The 26,434-nt window shown below is 51.0% G+C and overlaps 1 long non-coding RNA gene and 1 pseudogene across 2 annotated transcripts; both read right to left on the bottom strand.

Moving 5' to 3' along the window:
* Positions 1–661: 661 nt before the first annotated feature.
* On the bottom strand, positions 662–4,067 carry LOC118350924 (tubulin alpha-1B chain-like; annotated as a pseudogene).
* A 15,529-nt stretch (positions 4,068–19,596) lies between these two features.
* Positions 19,597–26,298, bottom strand: LOC112663462 (uncharacterized). Of its 2 annotated transcripts, XR_007402580.1 has the most exons (5): positions 26,161–26,298; positions 24,978–25,104; positions 23,086–24,817; positions 21,653–21,733; positions 19,597–19,969 (listed from the first exon to the last, which is right to left on the bottom strand). It is a non-coding gene; the product is annotated as an uncharacterized LOC112663462 (long non-coding RNA). The 2 variants fall into 2 exon arrangements; XR_003139237.3 differs by lacking the exon at positions 23,086–24,817.
* Between the last annotated feature and the right edge of the window lie 136 nt (positions 26,299–26,434).

The following is a 26,434-nucleotide window of genomic DNA, read 5'->3' as shown; positions in this document are numbered from 1 at the left end:
CCCCTATGTTTTATAACCGATTTATTCGGCACGGTGGGATAGCCCATGATTGTTGAAAGGCGATTATCCAAATGATGACAGTTCATTACTTAAAGCTTCCATAGCAGTTTTCCCTGGAGCAGATCTGACATGTTAGAGACAATTTCCAGGGAATGTATTTTTTTAAGTTCTTCCTGAAAACGTTGCCTCTTCGCAGACGAATACTGCTACCTGCTGTAGTATTTGTCCTGAAAAAGCCCCTGCGAGACAGTCTTTGTAATCCTACAGTGAAGAAGGAGGGTGGCAGGGTGCATGAGGATAGAGACAATCCCCGCCAAGTGTTCAGTGTCCTCGAACACAGATGCTTCACACTGCAGGTGCAGCCTCGCTAAAATGCAGACCTTTCCAGGAGGTAGTCTGCTGTTCATGAAGAGCTGATAATAACTTTCCAGGGGTCCTTTCTGCAAATGACTTTTTTTCCCCTTACATTTAAGACAAGGAATACTTCATTCAAACCCATCAGAGAATCGGACAGCTTGGGTCTGTAACAGAGAGTCATGTTTTAAAACGCAGGCCAGTACTTGTATAGGAGAGTATACGATGCTACATACAAATAAGCTGATCAGAGCATGTTTCAATATTTAAAACAGAAGTACTGTAAAGACAGTACCTTGTGACATTTTTAACTATAGTATTCCTCTCCTTCTTCTTCACCCTCTCCTTCAACAGAACCCACACCAACCTCCTCATAATCCTTCTCAAGGGCAGCCATGTCCTCATGGGCTGCAGAAAACTCTCCTTCCTTCGTGCCCCGACTCACATACCAGTGAACAAAGGTATGTGAACACTTGGCACACACAAACTTGTGGTCCAGGCGAGCCCAGGCCTTGGCAGTGGCTGTGGAGTTGCTTGGCATGCACATAGTTCACTGTACTTTGGCCAGGTCTCCACCAGGTACCCCAGTGGGAGAGAGGTAATTAATGCCAACTTGGAAGCCACTGGGGCACCAGTCCACAAATCGGATGGTACGCTTGGTCTTGCTGATGGCAGTGGCAGCAGTGACACAGCAACTTGGTTCAATAGGCAGTGAGTCATGTATTTGCCATGGCAAGGGTCCCATTTCACCCTCTGGTTGGCTGGCTCAAAGCACGCATCAGTGGTCTCTGCTACAGAAAGCTGCTCATGGTAAGCTTTCTCAGCAGAGATGGAGCATATGTGGCCAGAGGGAAGTGGATGCAAGGATAGGGCACCAGGTGGGTCTGAAATCTTATCAGAACATCATTCAGGGCTCCACCAAATGTGAGGGAAGCAATGGTGAAGGACACAATTTGACCTACCAACTTGCTCAGGTTAGTGTAGGATGGGCGGCGTTTGATAGTGAGGTTTCTATGACAATGTCATACATGGCCTTGTTGTCTACCATGAAAGCACAATCAGAGTGCTCCAGCTTAGTGTGGGTAGTGAGGCTGGAGCTGTAGGGCTCAGCTACAGCTGTGGGAACCCAGGAGCTGTGTAAATGGAGAAGTCCAGCTTGGACTCCTGCCATAATCGGCAGAGAGATGCCGCACCAGCAGGGAGGTGAACCTGGAACCAGATCCCCCTCGAAAGCTGTGGAAAATCAAGAAGCCCTGAAGACCTGTCTAGTAGCTCAGTTCAGTTTTCCAAATTCATTCCAAGACAAGGTCAATGATCTCCTTGCCAATGGTGTGGTGGCCTCGGGCCTAGTTACTGGCAGCATCTTCCTTGCTTGTGATGAGCTGCTCAAGGTGGGAGAGCTGGTGGTGGGAGCCAGTGTAAACGTTAACGACCATGGGTTCTAGATCTACAAACACTGCCCCGGGCACATGCTCGCCAGCACTCATCTCACTGAAGATGAGTCCCCCCCAGTGGTCTTATCACTTGGCCTCTGGCCAGGCTGGATGTCATGTTCCAGGCAACAGAGCTCCCAGCAGCCATTGCTTATCTGTACCCCAGCCCAGCCAATGTGGATGCAGATGCATTCTCACGTGGTCACTACTCTGCAGCTGCCCAGCAGACGGCGGAGAGGAAGGGGAGAGAGGTTGCTGCTCCTTTCAGCACGGCTCTCAGGTCGATGTAAGAGGGCCTCTCCGGAGATTACTTTTAACAGAAGACACGAGCAGGAGTTCCCATCAGGACGTCTAGTTCATCTTCCTGGGATCCAGAGGTTTCATGTTCTCACCTTCCTCCCCTCACCCCTTCCCATAACCTGCCTCAGAAGGAACCAGAGAAGCAGTGTTAACCTGCAGAAGTGGTTACTAGTAGTGGCTAGTGTAACAGGGACCACATTATTATCTAAAATCTATAAACAATTGTCCATAATTCAAAGCATCGTGATCATCACCAGGGCTTTCCCTGACCTGCATGCTTCCTGCTACTACATCTTTTTTAGGTGACACTATGTGATATGCACAATCAGCTGAAGAAATTCTCTCATTACCACCCCACTAGACCATTAGTAGCTTTTCTCCTGCATTTATTTTTCTAGAGGAACTTTCAAATAACAGATCCCAAATTTTGAAATCCTCTGTGTGTTTGTGTGTGTGGTCGTGGTGGGAGCGGCGGTGGTGGTGGTAGATTTGATTCTTTTCACTGGCCGTGGTACTTGGGGAAGTAGCACTGGGTTCACTGCTTCGGGTCTATCCTTCTGGAAATGCGCCTGCCTCTCCCTTCACGCCAGTCTTCTTCCAGCTGCCCACCCAGGTCTGCCGGGTCCCTGGTAAAGAAGCTGCACATTTATTTTTGTGAGCCACATCCTCCTTCCCTCGAATTTTCCAGCTGGTTATTGTTATCCTATAAGAAAAACATTACTCTTTGAGTACTTATTTTCCAGCCAGCCACTTTATAGAATTAGCATACTAGTTCTAAGTGTTTTCCAGTCAATTCTAATTTGTTTTCTGGGTAGGTGATTATATCATCAAACAAATTCTTGTCTCCTTTTCAATATTTATAATTCTTGGTCCATTCAGAATTTAATGAGAATACCTCTCTTGTTCCAGTGATCTTGTTAGGTATTATTTCCTATTATGTTAAGGAAATAGCATTTGATTACTGTTTTACTATGGATTTTTTTTTCTTCTTCTGGAAAGAATGCTGGATTTTGTTCAGATATAGACTCTGTAGCCAGACGTCGGGGTCAGGTCCTGCTAAATGAGTGGAATGTGGAATGCCATGTGTCAGGAAGACAAATCTGGTATCAGTGCGTACCCATATTTTAAATGTCCAGAAAACTTCGGTAGTTTACTGGGACAATAGGACAGTATATTTGGAATCAGATTATTCCAGATAACCTAGGACTGCTCCCGGTGGGACCAACAGCATGGCCCCTCAACCACTTTTCACTCTCCCATCTCCCCCTGCCCAGCCTGCCCTGCCCTCATTGTAGGGACTAAATGTCTTGGGTCCCCATGAACTCCAGTCCCCTCTCTGGGCCCTCCTAATGGGCGTGTTGGAAGAAAAGAAGTGGGGAACCAGAGGGGAACTGTTTCTCTGCCTTCTGGGTTGTCCCTGGAAGAAGCCACCACACATCTGTGGCTCCACTCCCACGATGCAGCCCTCCTTTGATGGCCAAGTGACAGATGACATTGGTTTGGGGGCTTTTGGCAGAACCTCCTGTCCTCCCTCCCCGTTGGAGGCCTGGCCCTAAGGGCGGCAGCAACAGGGCCAGCTCCATGAGCTTGCCTGCTTGGAGTCCAGGTGAGGACTGCCTTGGGTTTGATGCTCCACATAAAATTCTGGCTGAAACAGGTGAAGTGGACCTAACAGATGGCCACCACAGTCATGCGTGGCTGCAGATGATACTTTGCCTTCCAGCCTGAGTCCCGCTGTAGGCCTGGGGCTTTCCTGTGCACACCTCTCTGCTGTGTGTGTGTGTGTGAACAGTCTTGAGTCCTAGCGCCATGATCTCTCCTTCCTAGATCTGCCTGGAGGGTTGAACCCATTCTTCTTACCACAGGCTCCACAAAGCTGTGCAGTTGGCCCAGTGCATGGGGGGCTTCCCACAGGCCTTCCAGCAAAGTGCTGGGAGTACGGGGCGATGCCACCAGCTTCAGAGAGGGCGGATGGTCCATCCTCGGTAAAGGGTGTTAGATTCATGGTGACCAGTCCACTGGTCACCTAAATTCTTCCTATCTCAGCAGCCTAGCCACTATGTTGGGGGCAAAGCCAAGTCCAGCTTTTCTGTGGATCTCAGTTAATTATTCCAAGGTCCCTAACATGACCTCAGTCTCAGAGGCCTTTCCTTCTTTCCTTTTCCTGTTCAGCTGAAGGAAGAATAACCACTACACTGGTTAAGAGCTTGGGTTTGAATCCAGCTCTGCCATCTATTAACTATTTGGCCCTGAGCAAATTATCGAACCTCTCCGTGCCTTATTTCTGTCATCTGTAAGATGGGATTAATAGCAGCACCAACCCTTCTGCAGCTTTAAATCTCTCCCTGACTCGTTGGCCCCCACTGGCCAAACTCCAAGTCTCTGGTGTGCAGCACCAGGACGCCCTCCCCATCTGCCCACCTCTGGTATGTTTGGAGCTGACTGCTTTCGTGCCAGACACATTCACATGGCCAGCCTCACTGAGCTTTCAGCACTGCTTTGCAAGGCAGGTGGGCTGAGGTGAGGAGAGCCCAGCTAGACGATGAGGGAACTTGCCTATCATCCATGAGTGGCAGAGCCAGGGTCCGAGCAGTGTCTGTGAGACACCGAAGTCCTTCCTCCCCAAGTGTTTCCAGAACATTCCATGCTTTGTCATTCCTCCATCTCCTTGCTTACACACTGTTTTTCCTGGTGCATCTAGAAGATGATGAGTAAGTGAATTTGGCCAAGCAAGTGGTGCAGATGTGAGGGGGTGAAGACAGGAGACAGGAGAGAGGAACCACAGAGGAGTGTAGGCGAAGCTGTGTGTCAGAGATTTCTGAGCAGGGGTGCAAATACGGCCCTGGGCCCTCCTGTTCCTGAAGGGGGAGCTGTGGCTTTCTCCTTGGGATCCTGACATGACCTGCGGCTTCCACACACTTTGGGCTGAGGTGGAAAAGTGTGCACAGTGTGTCTGGCACCTGATACACTCAGGGAGACTCTGTCCACTTGGGCCTGACGATGCAGTTGTCACAGCAACACCCAATTGCACCCGCGTGACTGGTGACAGGGATGAGGTGCCCAATCCCTGACCACATATCAGCACAGCTTTCGTTTCTTCCTCCACAAAGAATTTCCTCCAAGACAGGTACAGCCACGGGAAACTACTTCTGCTGATGGGATTCATAACCCTCAACGTGAAGACTGTGTCTTCTTTTTTATTTTTTCTTAAGATTTTATTTATTTATTCACGAGAGAGACAGAGAGAGGCAGAGACACAGAGGCAGAAGCAGGCTCCCTGTGAGGAGCCCGATGCGGGACTCTATCCCAGGACCCCGGGATCACACCCTGAGCCAAAGGCAGGTGCTCAACTACTGAGCCACCCAGGTGGCTCCTGTGTCTTCTTGATTGGGGCCCTGGAAGAGGCACAAAGGATCTGCCATGGTGGGGGTGAGGGGGGTGAGGATAGGGGGCCTCACGGCCCACTGCAGCACCCACACCTGCCAGGAGACTGCGACTCTACGCCCCCCCCCCCCCGCCAACCGGGCTCGGCTTTATATCTTGCCTCCTCACCTTACCTCTGGTGTGGCTCCCCCACGACTGTCCCTCACTCTGTGAGCAGAGCTCTGAAGAAATTGCTCCTAGGATTTCATGAGTCTTGTTGCTTATCCCAACTAATATTACTATCGTTCAATACTATCCTTCTTTCACGGTTCATCTCCAATCTTCTTCAAGAAGCCCTCCCAGCACCAAATACTAGTGATAACCTCTGTGGAACTGAATGAGGTCTTCTTCCTTTCACCATCCCCCACAGCTCCTGGGCTGCATCACATTCATTCATTCAACAAACACTATGACCATCTACTAAGCTCCAGGCACCATCCAGATTACAGAGCCCTGAACAAAACAAACATCTCTAATCTCATGGGACTTAAAACCTCATGTGCAAGCAGACAGTCAACATTACATATAAGTAAATTGTGCATTAGGAGGTATCATGCATTAGGAGGTGACATGTGCCATAGAGGTAAGCAAGCAAAGAGGGGAGATGCCAAGAAAGAGGATTTCAATTTTTAAAAGAGTGGTCTGGGGAGGACTCACCAAGGAGTGGCAATTGAATGGGAAGCTGGAGGGAAGGAAATGTTCTTTTCCAGCTATCTAGGAAAAAAAATTCTAGGCAGAGGGAGTAGCCCATGCAAAGGCCCTGAGGTGAGAGGGAGTCTGGCATGTCAGAGCAACAGCTTGGAGAACAGCCAGCTGGTTGGCATGGGGGCAAGGAGGAGACAAATGGAGAGTCCATCACGAAGGCCTTGTAGGTCACTGTGGGGACACGGGCTTTCCCAAGAGGGAAAGGTAGAGCCTTTGGAGGGATTTTGATAGAGGATCCTTCTAATTGTTGTTTTGGGAAGAGACCGTGGGGGCAGGGTAGAGGTAGGAATCAGTTACCATGTGACAAATGATCCAGTTTGGAGCAGACTGGCATGGAGGAGGGGTGAGACGCAAAGGATCTGGAAACACTCTGACGCAGGACCACCTGGATTTGCTGATGGGTTGGAAGCAGGCGTGAAAGAGGCAAGTAACCCAACACAACTCAGTTTTGGGCTTGAGTAACAGGAAGGCTGGCAAGGCCATTGTGGGGTGGGGTGGAAGGGCAGGACCCCAGTTTGGGGTATGTTCAGTTTGAGATGTCCACGAGACACCCACGTGGGGAGGCCAAGTGGGGGGTCTGGACACACGTGTCCAGCGTTTGGGAGAGGTCAGATCAGCGATCCGATCTTAGTGAATAGATGACTTATAAAGCTTGCAGGCTGAGTGAGCACAGCAAGGGAGGGGGGAGTGCACCCCGGGGAAGAGAACAGGTCCCAGCATGGAGACCTGGGCCACCAAGAGTAGATGGGGAGGAACCAGCAACAGCCAGTGAGGTCAATGGAGAGCCTGGGCCAGATGTCAGGGAGCCAGGGAAGTAAGTGCTTCAAGAAAGAGTGAGAGGCCAATTGGTCAGCACTGCTGGAAGGTATGCTGAGGACTGAGGACCCAGTGGGTCAGCAGTGAGGTGGCCCCAGCACTCCGGTGGTCTGGAGAGAAAAAGCTTGACAGTTATCGCAGGGGTTTGGGTGTAAGGGGGGTGGTAGGCGGAGAGGTGTGGGTGGGAAGGAGCGGGGCCCCAGGCAAGCTGGGTCTCAGAATCTTTAGGCACACTCCCCTCTTCTTTTTGTTTCCAAACTCACTCACCAGGTGATTCCAATGTGTAGTCAAGAGGAAGAACCCGGGGTACCTGGGGGGCTCAGCTTGAGCATCTGCCTTTGGCTCAGGGTGTGATCCCGGGATCCTGGGATCGAGTCCTGCATCTGGTTCCCCACAGGGAACCTGCTTCTCCCTCTGCCTGTGTCTCTGCGTCTCTTTGGGTCTCTCATGAATGAATGAATGAATGAATGAATGAATGAATAAATAAATAAATAAATAAATAAATAAATAAATAAATAAATAAATGAATAAATAAATAAAATCTTTTAAAAAATAAAAAAAAGGAAGAACCACTGCACGGGCCCAAGCAACATGGGTGGAGCAGGATAGAGAGTGCGTGATGGCAGGGCAGGGTTGGGGGGGGTGAGCAGAGGAGGGGCTTCTAGTGAAGACACAGTCAGGAGTCCTCTGTGGGAGTCCCAGTTGGTGAGGGCCGTGGGGGAGGGAGCCTGGCAGAGGTTCCCGAGAGGAGGGGAGAGTCTGGAGTGGTTGTGAGGGCAGTGGGAGAGGGAAGGGACCTCGGAGGTATCCTGTGGCCCCAGGTGGCACAGGGGTCCCTGTGGCGTGGAGCTCAGGGTGAAACCCCAGCCACCCCATCCCTGCAACTCCTTGGCTCTGGGCAGCTGCCTCGGGGGCCCTGCAAACCTTCTGGAAGTCCAGACTGTCCAGTCCTGGCTGAAGGTCTCTGCCCGTTGCTGCTGTGCCACTTGGCCACGTTTTGTGTCCTTGCATGTCCACTTCTGTGAAGCAGTGACACACCTTCCAAGGACATGTGAAAGGCCACAGGTGGCCTGAGAGCACCCAGTGCAACAGCCAGCATGGAACAAACGTTAGCTCGCTCAGGGCCTGTGCATTCCAGCACCAGAGGTCCTCTCAGCTCTTCTCCGTGTGGCCGGGCCTGCACTTCCTCCTGGATGTCCTCCAGGGAGCATGGTCAGTCCTGGCTGCGTGGAAATGATGCAGTCAATAGATACCTTTGGCTGAACAATTAGCTACTTCCTGAGTGTTTGTCGGATAGAAGCTATGAGATCATCAAAACCAAGGAGGAGGCAAAAGCCAGGTTTTTGCAATGAGCAAACATCTGCTCGTTTCTCCAGCGTCTTTTCCTTGACATTCCTCCCCAGGTTACACTCTGATTCTGATCTTACCTGCAGAGTCATAAATAAAATGGGTGATTGGTACCTCCTCTACTTAGAAACATCTGAGATCATGCACAGTAAGAGGCACCATGTAGTAGAGCCACTACAATAAGGATAAGAAACATGACTGGACTACCAACCTGGGGGTGGGGGGCGCTCCAGAGACCCCAGCACTGCAGACACCTGCATCCTGACCTCAGAACCTCCTGAGGTTGGGTGAGAGTTGAGAACCATCTGCCCTTCTGAAGACGGCACTGCTAATTTTGCAGGCATGTGTTTGTCTAGACGAACTGTGAATTTTTCCTGTGTGTTCTGGAAAATGACATGCTTCTTAGCTCTTCAAAACCCAACTTCCTAAAAAAAAAAAAAAATTAAAAAAAAAAAAACCCAACTTCCTCTGGGCTGGGTGGGAGGTGGCCGCTGGTTTTGCCACGTGCCGCCCCCCCCAAAGGCTCTCTACTGGTGAAAAGGGCGTGTCTGTCCCTGGGCAGGTGAAGTGCAGCCCCCCGGGGAAGGGGCACCCAGTTAGCCACACACGGAAAGGCAGGAAGGCTGGGTGTCAGGGGCCCCGTCTGCAAACCTCCAGAACTGCCTGAAGTGGAGGGCTGTCCTCATGAGGAGCCCCAGAGACCCCCTGGCTGTGTGAGGAGGCAACAGGGCTGCACAGGAAGGGGCCAGGCATCACTGCAGATTCTTTTTTTTTTTTTTTTTTTTTTTTTTTTTTTTATAGCTTGGATACAGGTATCCTCACTTTTTTTTTTTTTAAATTTTTGTTTATTTATGATAGTCACACAGAGAGAGAGAGAGAGAGAGAGAGAGAGGCAGAGACACAAGCAGAGGGAGAAGCAGGCTCCATGCACCGGGAGCCCGATGTGGGATTCGATCCCGGGTCTCCAGGATCACGCCCTGGGCCAAAGGCAGGCGCCAAACTGCTGCGCCACCCAGGGATCCCATCACTGCAGATTCTGTCATCAGAAGGATCACGAGGGACCCAGGCCCCCCAGGGCCGGGCCCCACATCCCGGTCCCACACTGCCAGCTGGGTGTCACTCCTGCCCGTGGGTCTGGGATGTCCCTCCCAGCAGGCAAACTATGACGTCCTTGTGACCGAACCTGGGTCCTTCATTCCACAGACTTCTCTGACACACAGGACATGCGGTGACTAGGAGAATGCTCTGTTTAGAGAGGGCTTCACACTTTGCAAACTCCTCCTCCAAGCCTCAGACCAAAGGGCCGGGTGAGGCGGATGCCCGTTGTCTGGATGAGGAAACTGAGGCCGGCATGGCTGGCGGCACAGGAGTGGGAGGGGTGATGATCCAGAACCAGGCTCACTGGGAGGAGAGGCTGAGGCCGTGCATTAGCTTCTAGGGCCCGGCAGAGCGGGGGGCCTTGGAGGGTCCCGTGATGAGGTTATTGCTGGGTGCTCAGCCCTCACACTGCAGGTCAGAATGAGTCCTCCGGGAGGCAGTGCGCAGCCACAGGCACCACCGACAGCACACCACGGGCTCCCTGCGAAGCCACTCTGCCAGATGACTCGATGTGTCAGGAGATTGCACTAATTCTTTGGCCTTGATTGGAGATGAGCCACTCTCTGCCTTAATTAAAATTAAAGCTTATGGGTGCTAAATGTGGCTGTCGCTAAATTCATATCGTCTTTGATTTACATTTGGAATGGGTCCTCCTGTCCCCTTTCTTTGCATTAACTTTCACGTGGCAAGATCTGGAATATTCTTTTTTTCTTCTACTGAGAGCTATTAAAGGACCTGTGGAGTTTGAGGCGTGGGTGGGTTCAAATATGGGGCGTGGCCCAAATCCCCAACAGACTTTTTTGTTTATAGCATCTGCTGTGGTCCATGTGCCACTAGGGCTGCTTCAATCACAGAGAGTCAGGGTCCTAAAGACTGATCTTAACAGAGCTTCTGTGTACCCGGAGCCAGAAAATGGGCATGGCCGGGCCCCAGACAGGCCTGCCCCCATGTGATCTGGCCCCCTCTCCAGCAGGCCCTGCAGAGACCTGCTGTGTGTTCTTGGCTTGGAGGCCTGAGGGCAGACCCTACTTGATTCCAAAACCAATCGAATCAGTCTTGAAAAACACAACAGAAATAGCCTTTTAGCAAGCAATGGGAAGCAGCAGCTCCCTAACATCCTTTTATGGAGCAAGGTGAGAAACAAAAATAAATTAAGCAAGGCAGTTTATAATTAAGTGCTAAGGGGTGCAGCTCAGCCCACAGATGTGTTAAGAACACAGCAGGGCCGGCAGTGAGCCAGAGCCTGGGTGCCCCAAAGCAAATTTCAGTGCCCTGATGGGGACCACGGGAGCTGTGGTAAGTGGAGAAGGGTAGAGAAGGGGTGCTCCAGGCAGGAAAGGACACAGGACAAAGGGACGGAGGGACAGCGGAGAAAGGCGTGAATGTTAGTTTCCATGGCTGCTGTAACAAAATGTCACAGACTAGGGGGCTCACAACAGAAACTTATTCTCTTGCGGTTCTGGATGTTAGAAGTCTGAAATCAAGGTGTCAGCAAGGCCAATAGCAGAGTCCACGAGGCTTCCAGGGAGGATGTGCTCTGTACCTATCAGATTCTGGGTGCTGCTGGCATCCTTGGGGCTCCTTGGCTTCTAGATGCATCACTCCAACCAGGCTCCATCCTCAAGCATCTGTGTCTGTGTCTCGTCTCTTCTCATAAGGACCCAGTCATCTGGATTAGAGGCCACCTTAATGACCTTAGTTAACCAGATGGCATCGGCAAAGACCTTATTTCCAGATAAGGTTGCCTTCGCAGGTACCAGGCTTATTGCTTCAACATGTTCTTTGGGGGCACAATTCAACCCACATAACCTGCTTATGTGGCCACAGAGGCCAGCCTGCCCACCTCCTGGAGGAGATATTGCAGGTAGAACTGGGGAATGGGGCAGGGGGAGAGCTAAGGCAGGAGGGGGCTGATGTTGTGGCAGCCATGCAGGTGGCCACTTGGGTCTCTTCCCTGAGAACCCACTGCAGTGTTGGTGGTGTCAACAGTGGGAGGAGATGCAGCACAGAGGTCATGACCAGCCAGGGGAGAGTCCCAATGCAGCTCCTGGGGTTCTGGAGCAAGGCCATGCCAACTACAGCAGAGAACTATGCCCCTTTTTGAGAAACAGGTTCCTGATAGAGGGAACACTTGATGTTGGAGCACCAGCTGTCCATGCACCTGGAACTGTGCCCTGTGACCTAGGGCCTGTGGGACCCACCAAGTCACAAAGCTGAACAGACTAGCAGCAGTCCATGGCAAGAGGGAGATGGTGTATCTGGGATAGGGGCCAAGCAAAATCATAGGGCATGAAGATGCTGCATGAGTGGACTGCCACTTCACCCACTATGGTCCCACCAGCACCCCTTCCCCAGCTCACTCCTATGGCCACATGGGTAGTGAGGTGTCCTGTATGACCCACATAAGGAGCTGATAAAAAACAAAAACAATCCAAGCTTGATTGACAGATGGCCATATTGGGGGAGGAACTGGAAAATGTTTAGCCACTGCATTACAGTCATGTTCTGGAACAACCCTGAATGACACAGGAGACAGCTTTTCCCAGAGGGCAGGGCTGTGAGCAGCACAGCTACTCATCCGCGTGTGTGGAAGGAGAACTAGACCAAGGTGTCTGGGCTGTGGCCAGTGGCCCAGTTAGCTGGCTAAGGGTCTGGAAGGAAAAGGACTGGAGGGTCAGGGACAGAAAGCTCTGGATAGAGGCACGTGGATGGACAGATGGGAGTGGGCACAAGGTGTAAAGATGTTTGAATCACACATTAGTGCCCACCAGAGAGTCTGCCATGCAAGAGGCACTAAACAGCCAAGTGTGCAAAATGACTCACTGGTTGATGGCAGCTGGCCTTGGTCACCAGCCACCCTGGGACTGGCACGTTGGGTATGTGGATGGAGCAGCCTGAGCGGCAGAGAAGGAGGCTATGCATGGGCCTGACAGCATGGACTCTCTCTGAATTTCCAACCAGTCAGCAACAATAATTCCAGTTGGTGCTATTCTTTGAAGGGACCATCTGCCTGGTCTCCCTTACATCTCGGAAGAGACAGCGGTTGATCCTACAAGGACAGATACCTATTCCAAGTGTGGATCTGTCCTTCCTGCCCACAGAGAACTATGCTCAGCTATCACCACTGTCTGGGGGTTATGGGACACCTGGCCAGGAATGGATTCCACATGACACAGCACCCAACAGAGGGCTGGCTCACTTTACAGCTAAGAAGCTGCAGGGTGGGAGGGTGTGACTGTAGGAGGCACTGGCCCATCACACGTCACACCATCCAGAAGCAGCCAGGCTTGCAGAGCCAGGAGAGTGCACTGAAGAAGTCCCTGAAGCTCGGAGGTGATGCTGTGCAGGGATGGGAAGGAATACCTTGCAGGAGCAGTGTGTGCTTTAAGTTGGAGAGCTCTCTGTGGCACCGTGTCTCCTGTGGGAAGAACACATGGATGCATGAACTATGGAGTAACTCCAATGACCTGCTGGCAGACTCTTTGCTTCCTGTCCCTGCAACTCCGGGCTCTGTAGACCTAAAATCTGGGTCCCAAAAGGGGACACTGTCTTGCCAGGGGACACAGCCAGGGTCCTATTGAACGGCAGGCTGCAGCTGTCACCCGGATGCTTTTGGCTCCTCGTGGCCAGGGCCCAGTGTGTAAGGAAGTCACTCTCTTGGTGGGGTGAGTTGACCAAGATCAGCAGTTGGAGGTAGCGTGCTTTCATAGAAGGCATGGGGTTGGAAGACATGTTGACGCCAAGGGTCCATGTGGCTCCCCCTCATGCTGGCACGGTGTGACTGTAGATGCTGCCAGCCTGGCCCAAGATGGGTATGATTATAAAGGACTCAGAGCCCTCAGGAAAAGATCTGGGTCACACTACCAGGTAGGCCATTTAGACTGGATACTGTGGGGGTGGGGGTGGGGGCGGGGGCAGAGTGGGCACCCATGTGGCCCCAAGACCGGCTGTAGCAATAGTGTCTTTCAGGTGTCAGACCTGGGCTCGGGTCAGAGACTCCCCCCACCTACTCCTGCTCGTTCCCCTCTATCTCCTGCACAGACATTACCCCCATTAAAGCTCTTACATGTCTAATTCTGTCTTGGCATCCACCTCCCCAAGGATCCCAGCTGACAAAGATATGCTGGCAAATGGGAGTCTCTGAAGTTACTGTTAGTTTAATGAGAGAGAGAGAGAGAGAGAGAGAGACGAACTGAGTGATCCCTGGGATGCTAGCAATTCAGCCCGAAACAGATCTAATTTTTCATTAATAAGGGTCAGCTGGAGCAAAATTCACTGGCCGGTGAGATGTCGACAGAGGCTACCATGTGGGAATTTCAATACTGCATCCTTTCTGTGCCTTGTCTATGCTGACGATTTGGCTTGGTGCTTGCACAAATATTCCATGGGAAGTCTATCGGCTTTGGTACTTTTGCTTTTTTGCACCTCACAAACTGCCCTAAGTTCACAAAATGTTTAAAAGGAGTTCCAATATATTTTGAGCAATAGGAAAATCAGTAGAATAAATACTGTAGATCTTCCCAATGGGCTATTAGAAAGCTACTGTTTGTGCACTGCTTCCTTGCTCCTTTTTTTTTTTTTTTTTTTTTTTTAAGATTTTATTTATTTGACAGAGAGAGAGAGAGAGAGCACAGGGGAAGCAGGGGAAGTGGCAGGCAGAGGGAGAGGGAGAAGCAGGCTTCTCGCCAAGCAGGGAGCTCGATGTGGGACCCCATCCCAGGACCCTGAGATCACAACCTGAGCCAAAGGCAGACACTTAACCAACTGAGCCACCCAGGCGCCCCTCTGTTCCTTTGCTCTTGATGAAAGCAGAACAATGGTACGATAGGAGACAGGGCATTTTCTGATCTCATGTAGCCCTAAGATTAGCCACTTTGTGAATCTGGATGTAAAAACACAAAGAGATACAAGGATTAAAAAAGAAATGAGGATGTGGTAAGAGTAAACGAAAAGGAAAGGGGCTCTTTCACATCAGATCTTGGTAATTCTCTGAACCAGAAATCTGACCATGTAGATCAACCCCACAGCCCTTCCCTTCCCGCTCAGCCCATCCTCCCAGCCCGGAGGTATCTGGTTACAGTGCCATGGGAGTTTAACCAGAAATAAGAAGGACGGGATTGTGCCTGTCCAAGTAAATGACCAACGTGCACTTGACGATGCTGGCCTTGGCTTCTGTAATCACTGTTTTTTTCTTGCTCAGGTAACTTGGAAAATTTGCCAATGGAATTTGGTAATCCTAGTCATTAGTCAGTTTAAGCAGGCTTTCTTCAATCACAAAGGGCAAAGTTCTTTTCCTATGGGAGAAGATTTATGCACTCCAGTCCCATCAGAGATTCTCATCTGAGCCCACAGGGCTCTGAGAATATCCAATGCTTGACCTGAGCCTCTGGAAAGGGCCACGGCACCCGCAAACACTGTGTGCAGCCAGGGAGCTGCCCACTCACACGGAGGGCAGGGCCTATGGCATCATGGAGCCTTCCGTTCCCACAGATCTTCCGAATGGGCTTGGGAGTAAACAGCCTGGTCCTGGACGTCCTTTGGGAGGCTGCTGGCCAGGAAGGTCAAGGCTACCTGACCACAGCAAAGAACGTGGCCAGGGTGGCCGAGGGGCAGAGGGGTCAGGCTGGAAGGGCCAGATAACAGGCACTCCTGTCGGCTATAAACTCTGCTACACAGCCTTCCTCTTTCTTGCTTCTCTTCTTCCTCCCTGGGTCCCTTCTTCTCCCCACCTGATTCTAGAAAGAATAACAAAATTAAGTTAATTAAAAGTGAGAAGTTCCTTAGTTAAGGCTCTTGTCTTGCAAGAGACAGAATTCCAACTCTACCTTTTTTTTTTTTTTAAGATTTTATTTATTTAGTCATGAGAGACACAGAGAGGCAAAAACACAGGTGAGGGAGAAGCAGGCTCCTGAGGAGAACGTGCTGTAGGACTCGATCCAAGGACCCCAGGATCACACCCTGAGCCGAAGGCAGATGCTCAACCACTGAGCCACCCAAAAGATGGAAATGTTGTTGGCTCATGGGGAGAGGGAGAAGAGGAAGTGGTGTTAGGGGTGATGGGGGGGCCGAGGCTTCCATGTCCCCCCTTCCTTAGTTCTTTTTGAGAGCTGTACTCTCAGGCTACTGTCCCTTGAGTGGGGGCAGCTCCAGATGGAAGCCTTCCAGCCTTGGGGTACGGAGGGAGAGAGCTTGGTCAGCTCCGGTTAGAATACCAGGGAAGGGCTCTGATTGGCCCCCAGGACCAACTCCCCATGTGAGGGAGGTTGTGACTGGCTGAGCTGGTGGGCAGGGACCAGAACACTGACTGGGAGTGGCAGCCCCTGCCAGCAGGGGAAGCAGGTTCCCCTAAAGAGGAAATAAAGCTATGAATGCACACCGTGTGTGTGTGTGTGTGTGTGTGTGTGTGTGTGTGTGTGTGTGTGTTACAGCCATCAGCTCTGATGCTCTGTGCACTGGCCACCTGTGAGAAGGATGTGAGGGTTAGCTCCAGTGCCAACAAGGAAAACGGTAACCAAGAGTTCAGGAGAAAGACAGGAATTTCTCCCTGGAGATCATAACAGATGTCTTTTTTTAGGTTTCAACTATCAAATCCCCATGTTGGCCAGCCACATTCAGCCCTGGCCCTGATAGAATCAAGTCCTATCTCTTAGGGTTTCAGACACAGCTCTGGATGGAACAGTTCTAGGTAGAAAAACCCTCCTTCTTGGAACACGACCCCAAATAACTCTACTGCCCTCCTCTCTCTGGAGTCCAAGTCCAAAGCCCATCATACTTTCTAAACTTCCATGTGATCCCTCTTTCACTTTCGTAAAAATCCTTCTTCCCACTTGGGCCTTAAGTGGTATCCCATTTTCCAGGCCTCTGACTCATTCCCATTGTTCAATAATATAAAAGTCATTCTAGAAAGACTTATAAAGTCAAACACTCTAAACTCATACAACATAATCTCTCTTCAGGGAAGGTTTGGTACAGATGTCATGTATGTAAAATGGAAACAGGAGGCAAGTTGGCATCCCCTGCCCCACATTTCCCTCCTGTTGGGACTCAGACAGGCCTTCAGCCACACAGCTGGGAAGACGACTCAGCTATCAGCTCCGTGGGAAGATCTCCTGGCTGGTGCTCCTTGATGGCCTCTCCAAGCTATTCTCTGAGGCCATCCTCCACAGCCACGCACATTCCGGTGGGTGACAGGCAGGCACCATGCCTGCAACTCTCTTAGCTGGAAAGATGGAGCAAAGTGTGCTGCTGTTATGTCTCTGGTTCCTAAAATACTTTCCTGGAGAAGGATCAGAGGAAGGGTCGTTGCAGCAGGTCTCAAACTTCAACCAAGCAGGTGACATGGTCTACCCCAAACTGCCCGACCAGAGTGTGGGGAAGTAAGGAGCCCAGCACCTGAGGGCAACTCTGTGAGAAACCCCGCTCCATCTCTGAGGTGAAAGACAGGAACCCTGCTCTTGGCTGCCCCTTGGACCGATGGCAACTTTGGAACAGCCTTCTAGGATATGAGCTCTCCTCTGGGGTGAATGTCACCTCTGAGTGCAGGGCTGGGTGGACTTCAGAGGGCCACAGGGACTGTGCCCAGGAAATCACGGGCACTGTGATGTTCCAGAAGGATTCTGGAAAGCAGGCAGCAAACATGCCACTGCTGTGTGCTCTGCTTTTGGGACTGATGTTGAGGAAGAGAAAGGAGCATCTTCCACGTGCAGGTGCTTACATGCTCCCAGGCATTCTCATCTCACATTTACCAAGTGGTTGTGCAACATCCTTGCAGATATACCACCGGAGGAGTGACAGAGGCAAGTGTGAGCCCCGAGCCTGTGCCCCTCCCACCGCACTTCTCTGTATGTGACAGAAAATCTTAGTAGCCATAAACATAAATCAATAAAACAAACCATATAAAAAGGGGAAAATCCTGTATGCTAAAAAAAAGGGCAAGATAAAAAAACTCAAAAGACAATTAGACCGGGAAGAAATGCTTGCAGTGCATGGCACTGACAGGGGCTAATTCTGTCAAGGTATAAAGAGCACCTGTAAGCAGGTGGGAGACAGACCTAGCACCCACAGGAGAAAGCACCGGCAACTAACTCACAGGAAGATAACTGAACAGGAAGTGCAAATGCACAAAAGCTATTTTCCATTCAGAACAGGAAAATTAAACCATGAAAGTTTAGTTTCATGACACTATTTTCACCTAACAAATCAGCAAATATCAAAAAGCTAGAAAAGCAACTCTGTTGGCAAGCCCAATGAGATGGGCCTGTGTGCCATCCACCTAAGATGGACAGACTGGCTGCCTGTCCAGGTGGACAGTGCACATGAGCTTTTCTCCAACAATTCTGCATTGGAGCATGTGTACCCAGCATTCCAGGGCTGGAAACAACCTAAATTTTCACCAGGAGGGGACTGCTTATATAAACAAATGCAATAAATAGCAAATCATGATCAAATAAGTTATGGAGTATTTCTACAATGGAATATCATGCCCATTTATCACTTCTTCCAGGAAGAAGGCAGCTCCCTGCAAACTGCTACACACACTCTCTGAGACCTATTGCTGAGTTAGCAGATGCACAGGGCATCCCTCCACTTGTGTGGGAAATGTACCCCCGTGGCCCCTTACAGCTCTGCTTTCCCATCTGTCTCTCCTGTAGCCCCCATTCCATCCCCTCTATCAGGGGTGCCACTGATTCCCATTCTGAGGAGACTAGAACCCCCAGCTCCCTGTCCATGTCTCCGTGCACCCCTCCCTCCAATCAGGTGATGAGCCTCCTCTCGCCCGATGGACTGTCCTCCCCTAGGTCTGGTATACCTCACCCTTCTTGCCCACCTCAGCATTTTGCTCTCTTGGTTTTCCTTTTCTGCATCATGGATTCCCTCCCTGACCGGGACAGGGTCACGGCATCAGCACTCAAACATGCTAGAACATCCTGCTCCTTGAAAACCAACATCTCCTGACCCACATTCCTCTCTCATCGCCCATCTCTGCTCCCTGTTCTGCAGAGCTCTGGGAGCTACCCATCCAGCATGAGCCGCCTGCATGGCCCTGCCTCCTGTGAGCCCTCTGCATGACACCACTGCTCCCACTAGTCCTTGGCTCATCAAGGCAGCTGAGGCCAAATCCCATGGTCACCTCTGAGTCCTGCCTCTCACTCTGCACCTTCCTCGATGAGCTTCTGTCTCCTGGCTGCCAGATCCACTTTCTCTTGGTTCTCTTCATAATTCAAGGTTGCTCATCTCCCCAACTTGGAACTGGTAGAGGGGGCTTGCGGGGTGCTGTCCTGACCTCTTTGCTGTCTATGCTCATGCCTCCAAATCTCTTCCCGCTTCTGGCCTGAAATGCCAGCTGGGCCGATGTCACCAGCCAGACGTCTCCCTGTTGCTGGAGGATCTTCCCTTAGGTCCCTACAGGCACCTCTGCCTTACTACAGCCCAGAGCAGACTGCCCATAGCCCTGAGGCTCTCCTCCTAGGAATCAGGATCATTCTAGTCTCTCAGGCCAAGACCTTAGACCATACATTACCCGTTCCTTTCTCTCAGACCCTATTCCCAATCTCTCAGCAAATTCTGACATACATCCAGAAGTATGTATACTTCTCACCACCCCGCCTCTCCCCTCCTGTCCAAGCCATGATGTCTCGCTGGGATGACAGTGACAGCTCCTGACTGGGCTGCCAGTTCCTTCCTCTTACTCTACTTCACAGAGCCACCAGGCCAACCTTCAAAACGGAAGCTGGATCATGCCATTCTTCTGGCTGACGTTCCCCAATACCATCCCATCTCACTCACACAAATCCCCACCTGTCCTCCAGCCACGCCCCCCGCCACACTGCCCTCCTGACCTGTCCTAGAATCCTCCCCCAGAGCTGTCCACCTCCCTCATGTGCCCAGATTTCCAATCCAATGTCAAGAAGAACCCCCAGCCTCCCTCCTGCTCCCATACTCTGGGCTCTACCACTGCCTCCCTCTGGCCAAACCTGGCCAGACACCAAGTGGGATCAGTTGGCTAAAGATCCTGGGACTGCTTTTCTGGGCAACACAGAGCAGGGCGGGACACAGAACAGATCTAAGGGCAGAGGCAAATGACTCCCCCTGCCCCCTGGCAAAAGAGCAAATCTCTAGACAGGCTGAAAAACCAGTCTTTTAGGAGGGAGTGGTTAAAATGACACAATTCTCTAGCTATCTCCATTCTTGGAGAACAAATTGTCAGTTTCTTAAGGCTGCAAAGATCACAAAAGGACTTGGAACCAGCGATCCTACTGAGATATAGACTCTTCTTAAAGCTCTGGCCGAAGCAGCTGTGCTTGCATCCTAGCCACAAGACCAGGTAGCTGGCCTCGATGCTGACCAGCATGGAGTCTCTTCAAGGGCTTCATATTTGCAGCGAGCCCCACATGCCACCTCGTGCTTCACACAAGGTCCTCCTGGTTGCTCCGAGAAACTCTGCGTCCATCTCCAGGAGATTCCAGGAACCTCTTCCATCATGTGTGAATAAGCTACAATGAAAGGAAAATGTTCTTTCAGGCTGGTCAAAGAACAATGAACTTTGTAATTATGCTTTATTTTTTTGCCTAGAGGATAAAATGCTACAATGAGTGGGGAAAGAAAAAAAAAAAGAAAAGCAAGGTAAATCCTTTTGCACAATGATGCACTGGGGGTGTTGCGATGATTTGAAATGACCTTTTGCAAGCTCATGGGGGCACAGAGTTTCTCTCTCTCTCCATTCTCTCCCAGGACCTCATGCAACTCTTTGGAGCTATATTTAGGAACATTTTACAAAATACATTTCTGACCCACTCTGCATAAGGAGGGTTGTCAAAGATCACTATATCCTTGACAGCCTCCCTGCACAGTTAGAGCCCTGGAAACGAGCATCTTGTAGGCTCTGTCTGTGTACCAAATAGGCATTTATCGATTGTGATATAAAGTGCTAAGGTTCAAGGACAGGGATAGACACTGGCAAGTTTGTACATGGGTTTAACTCCAGGTATGCCTGGACCCTCCAGGAGGGACACAGCTTTCCCCAAGAAGGAAGGAAACTGCATCTGCAGTGATGGGTGGATGTCAAGAGGTCAAAGTCTATAACACACTTGAAAATCCAGGACAGGGATCCCTGGGTGGCGCAGCGGTTTGATGCCTGCCTTTGGCCCAGGGCGCGATCCTGGAGACCCGGGATCGAATCCCACATCGGGCTCCCTGCATGGAGCCTGCTTCTCCCTCTGCCTATGTCTCTGCCTCTGTGTGTGTGTGTGTGACTATCATGAATAAATAAATAAAATCTTTAAAAAAAAAAAAAAGAAAAGAAAATCCAGGACACACACTGGATTTGGATCCGCTCTCCAAACACTGCCCATCCCCAGGCACCGTAAATGTATTTTTTCTGGAGCCTTGTTAAAAAACCATAGCTAGCATTCTAGAGGCCAGCAGCTCTAGATGTCAGCTGCAAGTTACATGAATAAATGGTTAACAGTGGTGCCGATAAGCACTCCCTCGTGCAAGTTAATGTTCATATTTGTACATGCAGTATATGCATTTTGGGGCTAGTGTAATCGCCAAAGAAATTTTGCTTGCTTAGGAAATTATTATAATTAATTTGCATTATTTTATCATGCCCTAAACAGATACGTTGAGTGAGATCAGAGGTCAGTCATGGCAGAGGTTCATGCCATATTCAGATTAACAGTGGAATTCCAAATTTCCCTGGGTTAATCTGTTCACGTCTAGCATGTTCAACGCTCAGGAGGAAGTCGAGAACCAACATATACAGAGCTTTAGTGGAATTCTGCAGCCTAGGGAGCCCAAACCCACTCCCTGGCTGGGAGGAAATGCTGGACATTTCCAGGACAAAAGTCACATGGGAACTCTGTAACGCAGTTATGAAAGCAGCTATTGGCAGAACCAAAGACTTGATTCCCAACTAATGCTGTTTACGTGACTGCTACCCTTAGTAGAGGAAGGGGACATAATTGCTGGGATTACCTATTCTTTTATTTAGCAAACAGACGCCTCTCTACTACACAGTGCTGTGGGTCACACATACCCTGCTTGCTGAATCTGTCATTCTTCAGAACTGCTGAGTGTGTGTTTAGGCAAAGCCGGTCAAGACACCAGCCTATTCTCTAGAGAAAAAGAGTGAACAGCAAGTCTGTCCTTTGGGAGAATATTGCCACAGAGCTTACCTTTATCTTAATCCAAAGTACTTGTTGGATTGCATGGGCAGGATGACCTATGGTTAACCGGCATTACAGATGAAGTGCAATCTGAAACACAGATAAAGGGGGTGGCTTGTGCGGGTCCCCTGAAAAATCAAAAGGAACCCAGGAAAGGGCTGTTGAGAGAGATGCTGCCCCAAAGCAACCCTCCCCACTGCTCCTGCGTGCACCTCCACCACTACCCTTAGACTGATAACAGTAGCCTCATTTGTACCAGGGAGCAAAAGCTTTCACAAGGTTACATAATCAGTGCCCATGTTTAAAGGAAAATAAAAATTTGAATGTGACCCTTAGCCCTGGTTTTCATGATGGGATGACAACACCCTCTCCTCTTGGTTTCTAATGAGTTAGCAAAGCATTCACAGCGTCCTCAGCCCAGACCCTGTTTCATTTTTCTAAGAGGTGCTTTCTGCCCAAAATGGAGTGACTGGTTTCCTAAATATACAGACCCACGCAGCTAAGATGTTGATGTCTGTCCAAGGTCACCCTGAAGGAGTTTCCTAAATAGTATTGCTAGCCTTGTGCAAAGCTTTTAAAAGCGGAAGGGGCCATACTTTTTAGTTTCTTTCCGGAGGGCCCTGCAAATTAAAATCAATGGACAGAAGTTAAGTGGTATCTGACGGCTGGTCTCAGTTTCCCTCCTCTGTAAAATGTCTCTGACTGTTCTGGGGAATTTTAATAGAAAGAATTGTGGAACTACAATGACACAAACACAGGTGTGATGTGAAATGGGGTTAATAACATCTCCTCATGTAGAGATAGATACTAAAGCCTATAAAACGCCCCAGTGTTGGCACACAGTAGGTGCTGTATATGGGTACCTCTCGTTAGTACCAGTCTGGACAAATGATGCCCCAATGGAAACATCTTCAAGAAGCCCCCTTTCCCTTAGAAGCACTGTCCTAAATCATTGGTGGTGAAGGACTAGAGATCTTTTGTTTGCTTGTTTTTAATTTTCAATTAATTGTGCAATGAGACTTCTGAAAAGTTAAATAAAAAAGGGATTACTGGAGGAATAAAATGAACAAATATGTACAATATATATAATCAAGACAAAATACAAGCCCCTTGTTAAAGAGGCCTCAGAAATCTTCAGAAGATTGTCTCGCAGAAGGGGGGAGGAAGTGACTGGTTCAGTGGCAGCACTCAGGACAAATGGAGACTTCAAGGTGGTTCCCACAGCACCCCACAGTTCTGGCCAGCCTCTACCTCTCATCCTTCCATCAATTTGAAGGACAGGGCCACATCAGAGGGAGGCGGATGCAGCCCTGCCCTGGGTAGAAATTTAAGGGGGTGCCAAAACCCAGTCATTACGATAAGTAATATTTCAATGCAAATATTTTTTATAGGCAAGGCTATGCTGTGATCACAAGTAACTATCAAAATCTCAGTGACTTTACCCATCTCAATCAAGTGCAAAGCCAGTTGTCCAACCCTTTCTTCCTGGACACCGTCTGGAACACAAGGTCTCTAAGATCACGGCAACAGAGGAAAAGTGAGGGAGACATCCCAACTCTTCACTGCCTGGCCCAGAAATAACACACACTTAATCTATTCACATTTCATCAGCCAGAATTAATTACAATTCTTAGCCTAACTGCCAGGCACTGGAAAATGTAAAGGATCACATAGATATTTCGTGACCTTAGAGCCTCTGCTTTACTCAGATCCTGTGCACTGGCTTCACTACATATATATAGTGCATTACAAACATATATAAATTTATCAATAAACTTTATACTTATGCACAGTTTATATAAATTATATATAAACCTTATATACAAGAACTTATTATATATATAATCTATATAAACTTCTATGTGTATAAACACTTTGTCTTATACTAAAAAAAGTCTGAATTTTTCAAAAAGACAGGATCAGTAATGGTGTTGACCTTGGCAATATGAGAGCCAGGCGGAAGGCAAACTCAGTAATGCTTATCTTTATTTTAAATTTTGATATTGTGCTTTGAACAGATCGTATTGCGTTGTCTTTGAGAAAGAAGTCATAGGTTAGTGCGTTCAGAAACAATCAGTAGCAAGGGTCAGTACATGGACACTGTTTCTTGGCATGCCACTTTTAGCTACTGGCTAAAATAACCATGTGTGCGGCAAGGTGGAGGGGAACATGGGTTTCAGAAGGCACCCCCAAAGCAAAACAATTACAAAAAACTCAATTCTAAGACTCCACTGATTGGAAGATATATGATCAATTTAATATCTTTTCAAAAGGAAAAAAAAGAGACTAGTATGCTTCTTTTTGGCACTGTCTATAAGAAACACCCAGATCTCAGAAATAGTCCCATATGGAAAAACAACAACAACAAAGGCACTTAAAATGCAGGCAAGATGGTAAAACACTTTAATTTCGGATCCCTGGGCACTGAAGTCTGTACTCCAACAAAATAAACAGAGAACAAATTAATTTTATTAATGAATGATTGGATGTATTTACACCAAGCAACCAACAAAGTACCTATTATAAGAACTGCTAACCACTGCCCATCACCCAGGACAGGCCCCAGGCAAGGCATTTAGCCCCAGCAATGACACAATGACAGTGACCTCCTGGTTCTGAATCCCTCCCTAGTGGCTCTTCCAGACTTCCCTTCCTGTCAACTCCCTCCTTCCCACCTTCTCCATCTTTCCTTCCCAAATCAGTTCTAGTCGAACGGAGTGATTTCCACACCCTGGAAAATTATTATTACTGTGATAGGGATTAAAAATGGGAAGCTAAAGAGATGAAGTTTAAGTGACACTTGGGGAGGAATTCTGAGCGGGTAAGGGTGGGTTCCCTTGGTTGCATAGGTAAGGAACCCCCCCCCCCTCCTTTTCTAACCAGTATTTCCAGCATTTAGGGAAATAAAGGGCCCTAAATGGGCAGTCTCATGTCCCCCCCTCCCCCACCAGCCAGTCAGAAAAAGGTCAAAGTGTGAAATTCCACACCTTGCAGGGCCAGGTTGGCCAATTGATTTTTGAACCCACACCCCCCGCCCCGGGGCATTTCAAATTTATGTCAAGCAAGGAGTCCTCCAAGATTTTCCAGTCTGGCTTCATTCTGGCCTGAAGAGCAGGGGAGAAAAAGGAACCACCTAGACCGCAGGGGATTTCACACCAGATGATGGAAGGAGGACTGGAAAGAGCACAGGAAAGACGGCTGGAACCACTGGCTGCGGGCTGGCTGGGTGGGAGGCGCCACCAGAGGAGTGTCGTCTCCCCCCTCCCCCGCCCCCACCCCGAGGGCGGGCGGGCGAACCCCTCCCCCTCTGAGGAGGGGGCTCAAGTCTCCGCACCTGGGCAGGAGTTAAGGCCCGCTCTTCTCCCGTGGCCTTCCTGATTTACTGCTTAGGAGGAGAGGCGGGACCGACGTCAGCATTCGGGGCGCTCCAGGGACTTTTGGGGTCACTATGTCCTCAGAACCTAGGGCGGGAAAGGAGACGTCTCCACTGCGCATTCCCCCTGCTGCCAGCCGCCCGGGGGGGGCCGAGGTCGCAGCACCCTGGGGCGCTCGCAGGGGGGGCCAGCACCCAAGCCCCTCGGCAACGCGCCGCGCCCGAGCGGCCACGCGGCGGCACGTGGCGGCCTCGCCCGGGGCTGCCGGCCCTCTCCGCGCCGCGGCCCGGGAACTCCACGCCGGCTCCAACCGCCCATCACTGCGCAGCTCTCGGCGAACCCGGGAGAAGCCGGGTGCCGGTGGGGGGCAGGGGGACCGTGAAAAGCTGCTCTCCCCAGCTACGCCGACCGCGCCCCGGGGCGCACTGGAGTCCGCACGCCAGGCGGAGACCGACCCGGGGGCCGCGGGGGTCCCGGAAACAAGTGCGGGTCAGTGCGCATCCCCCGCCAGCCGGGGCTTCCGCCGCTGCGGGGATGGCGGGGCGGGGCGCGGGCGTGTTTCAGGGGCGCTGGGACACGGAATGCATCAGACCCGCGCGCCCGCCGCTCCCGCGCCGCCGCGGCCGCGGGGGAGGGAAGGGGAGGGGAGCCGCCGCCCGCGGGGCCGGAGACCCGGGGGCGGCCGGGGCGGCGGGGGGAGCGGGCGGGCGGCGCGCGCCGTGCACTTCCTGTTCGGGGCACGCGGCCTCCGGGCGCTCCGCGCTCGCCGAGCCTGCGTCCGGGCCGCGCCGCCCCTGGCCGCCGGCTCCCGTCCCCCGTCCCCCGTCCCCGCGCCGCAGCGGGCGCGCCCTCCGCCTGCCGGGCCCGCGAGCCCAGCCGCCGCCAGCCCTCGTGCGCGCAGCCGAGCCGGAGCCCAGTTGCCGGGGCGTTCGCGGGGACGCCTCCTCCTCCCTCCCCCCCCTCCCCCCTCGCGCCCAGAAGGGGGACGGGCCGAGTCCCAGGCTACGGGCTGGCGCATTCTGCGGCCGAGGATTCTATTTGCACGCAAACTGTCGGCTCTGGCCAGCTTGTCCGCCTCGGCGCGGGCCCGGGAGGGCTGTCTTCCCGGTTGCGGTCTTCACCTGCACCTGCCTTTCAGATTACCTCTGGGCGTCCGTGGGCGGAGCTGAGAGGGGGGAAAATGTTGCTTCGCCTTGCAAAAGGAAGAAAACTTTGTCACCCAGCGGGAGACCTCTGCCACGCGTAACCCGGAGGGACAGCGGAGCCAGGACCGCCTTTGGCTTTGGTTTTGCATCGCTGAGCCCGTGAGGAGGAAGGGGACACGTGAACTCCGCGCTCTCGCCGCCCGCCATCCCTGCCGGCGGCGGCGGCCGGAGGTACCTGCGCCACCTTCCCTCCCCGCGGAAGTCCCCGCGCC

The sequence above is a fragment of the Canis lupus genome, chromosome 16 (assembly GCF_003254725.2).
Source record: "Canis lupus dingo isolate Sandy chromosome 16, ASM325472v2, whole genome shotgun sequence".
Lineage (NCBI taxonomy): Eukaryota > Metazoa > Chordata > Mammalia > Carnivora > Canidae > Canis > Canis lupus.
Note: the sequence above shows the minus strand (reverse complement) of the source record. Positions and strands in the feature narration are given on the sequence as shown.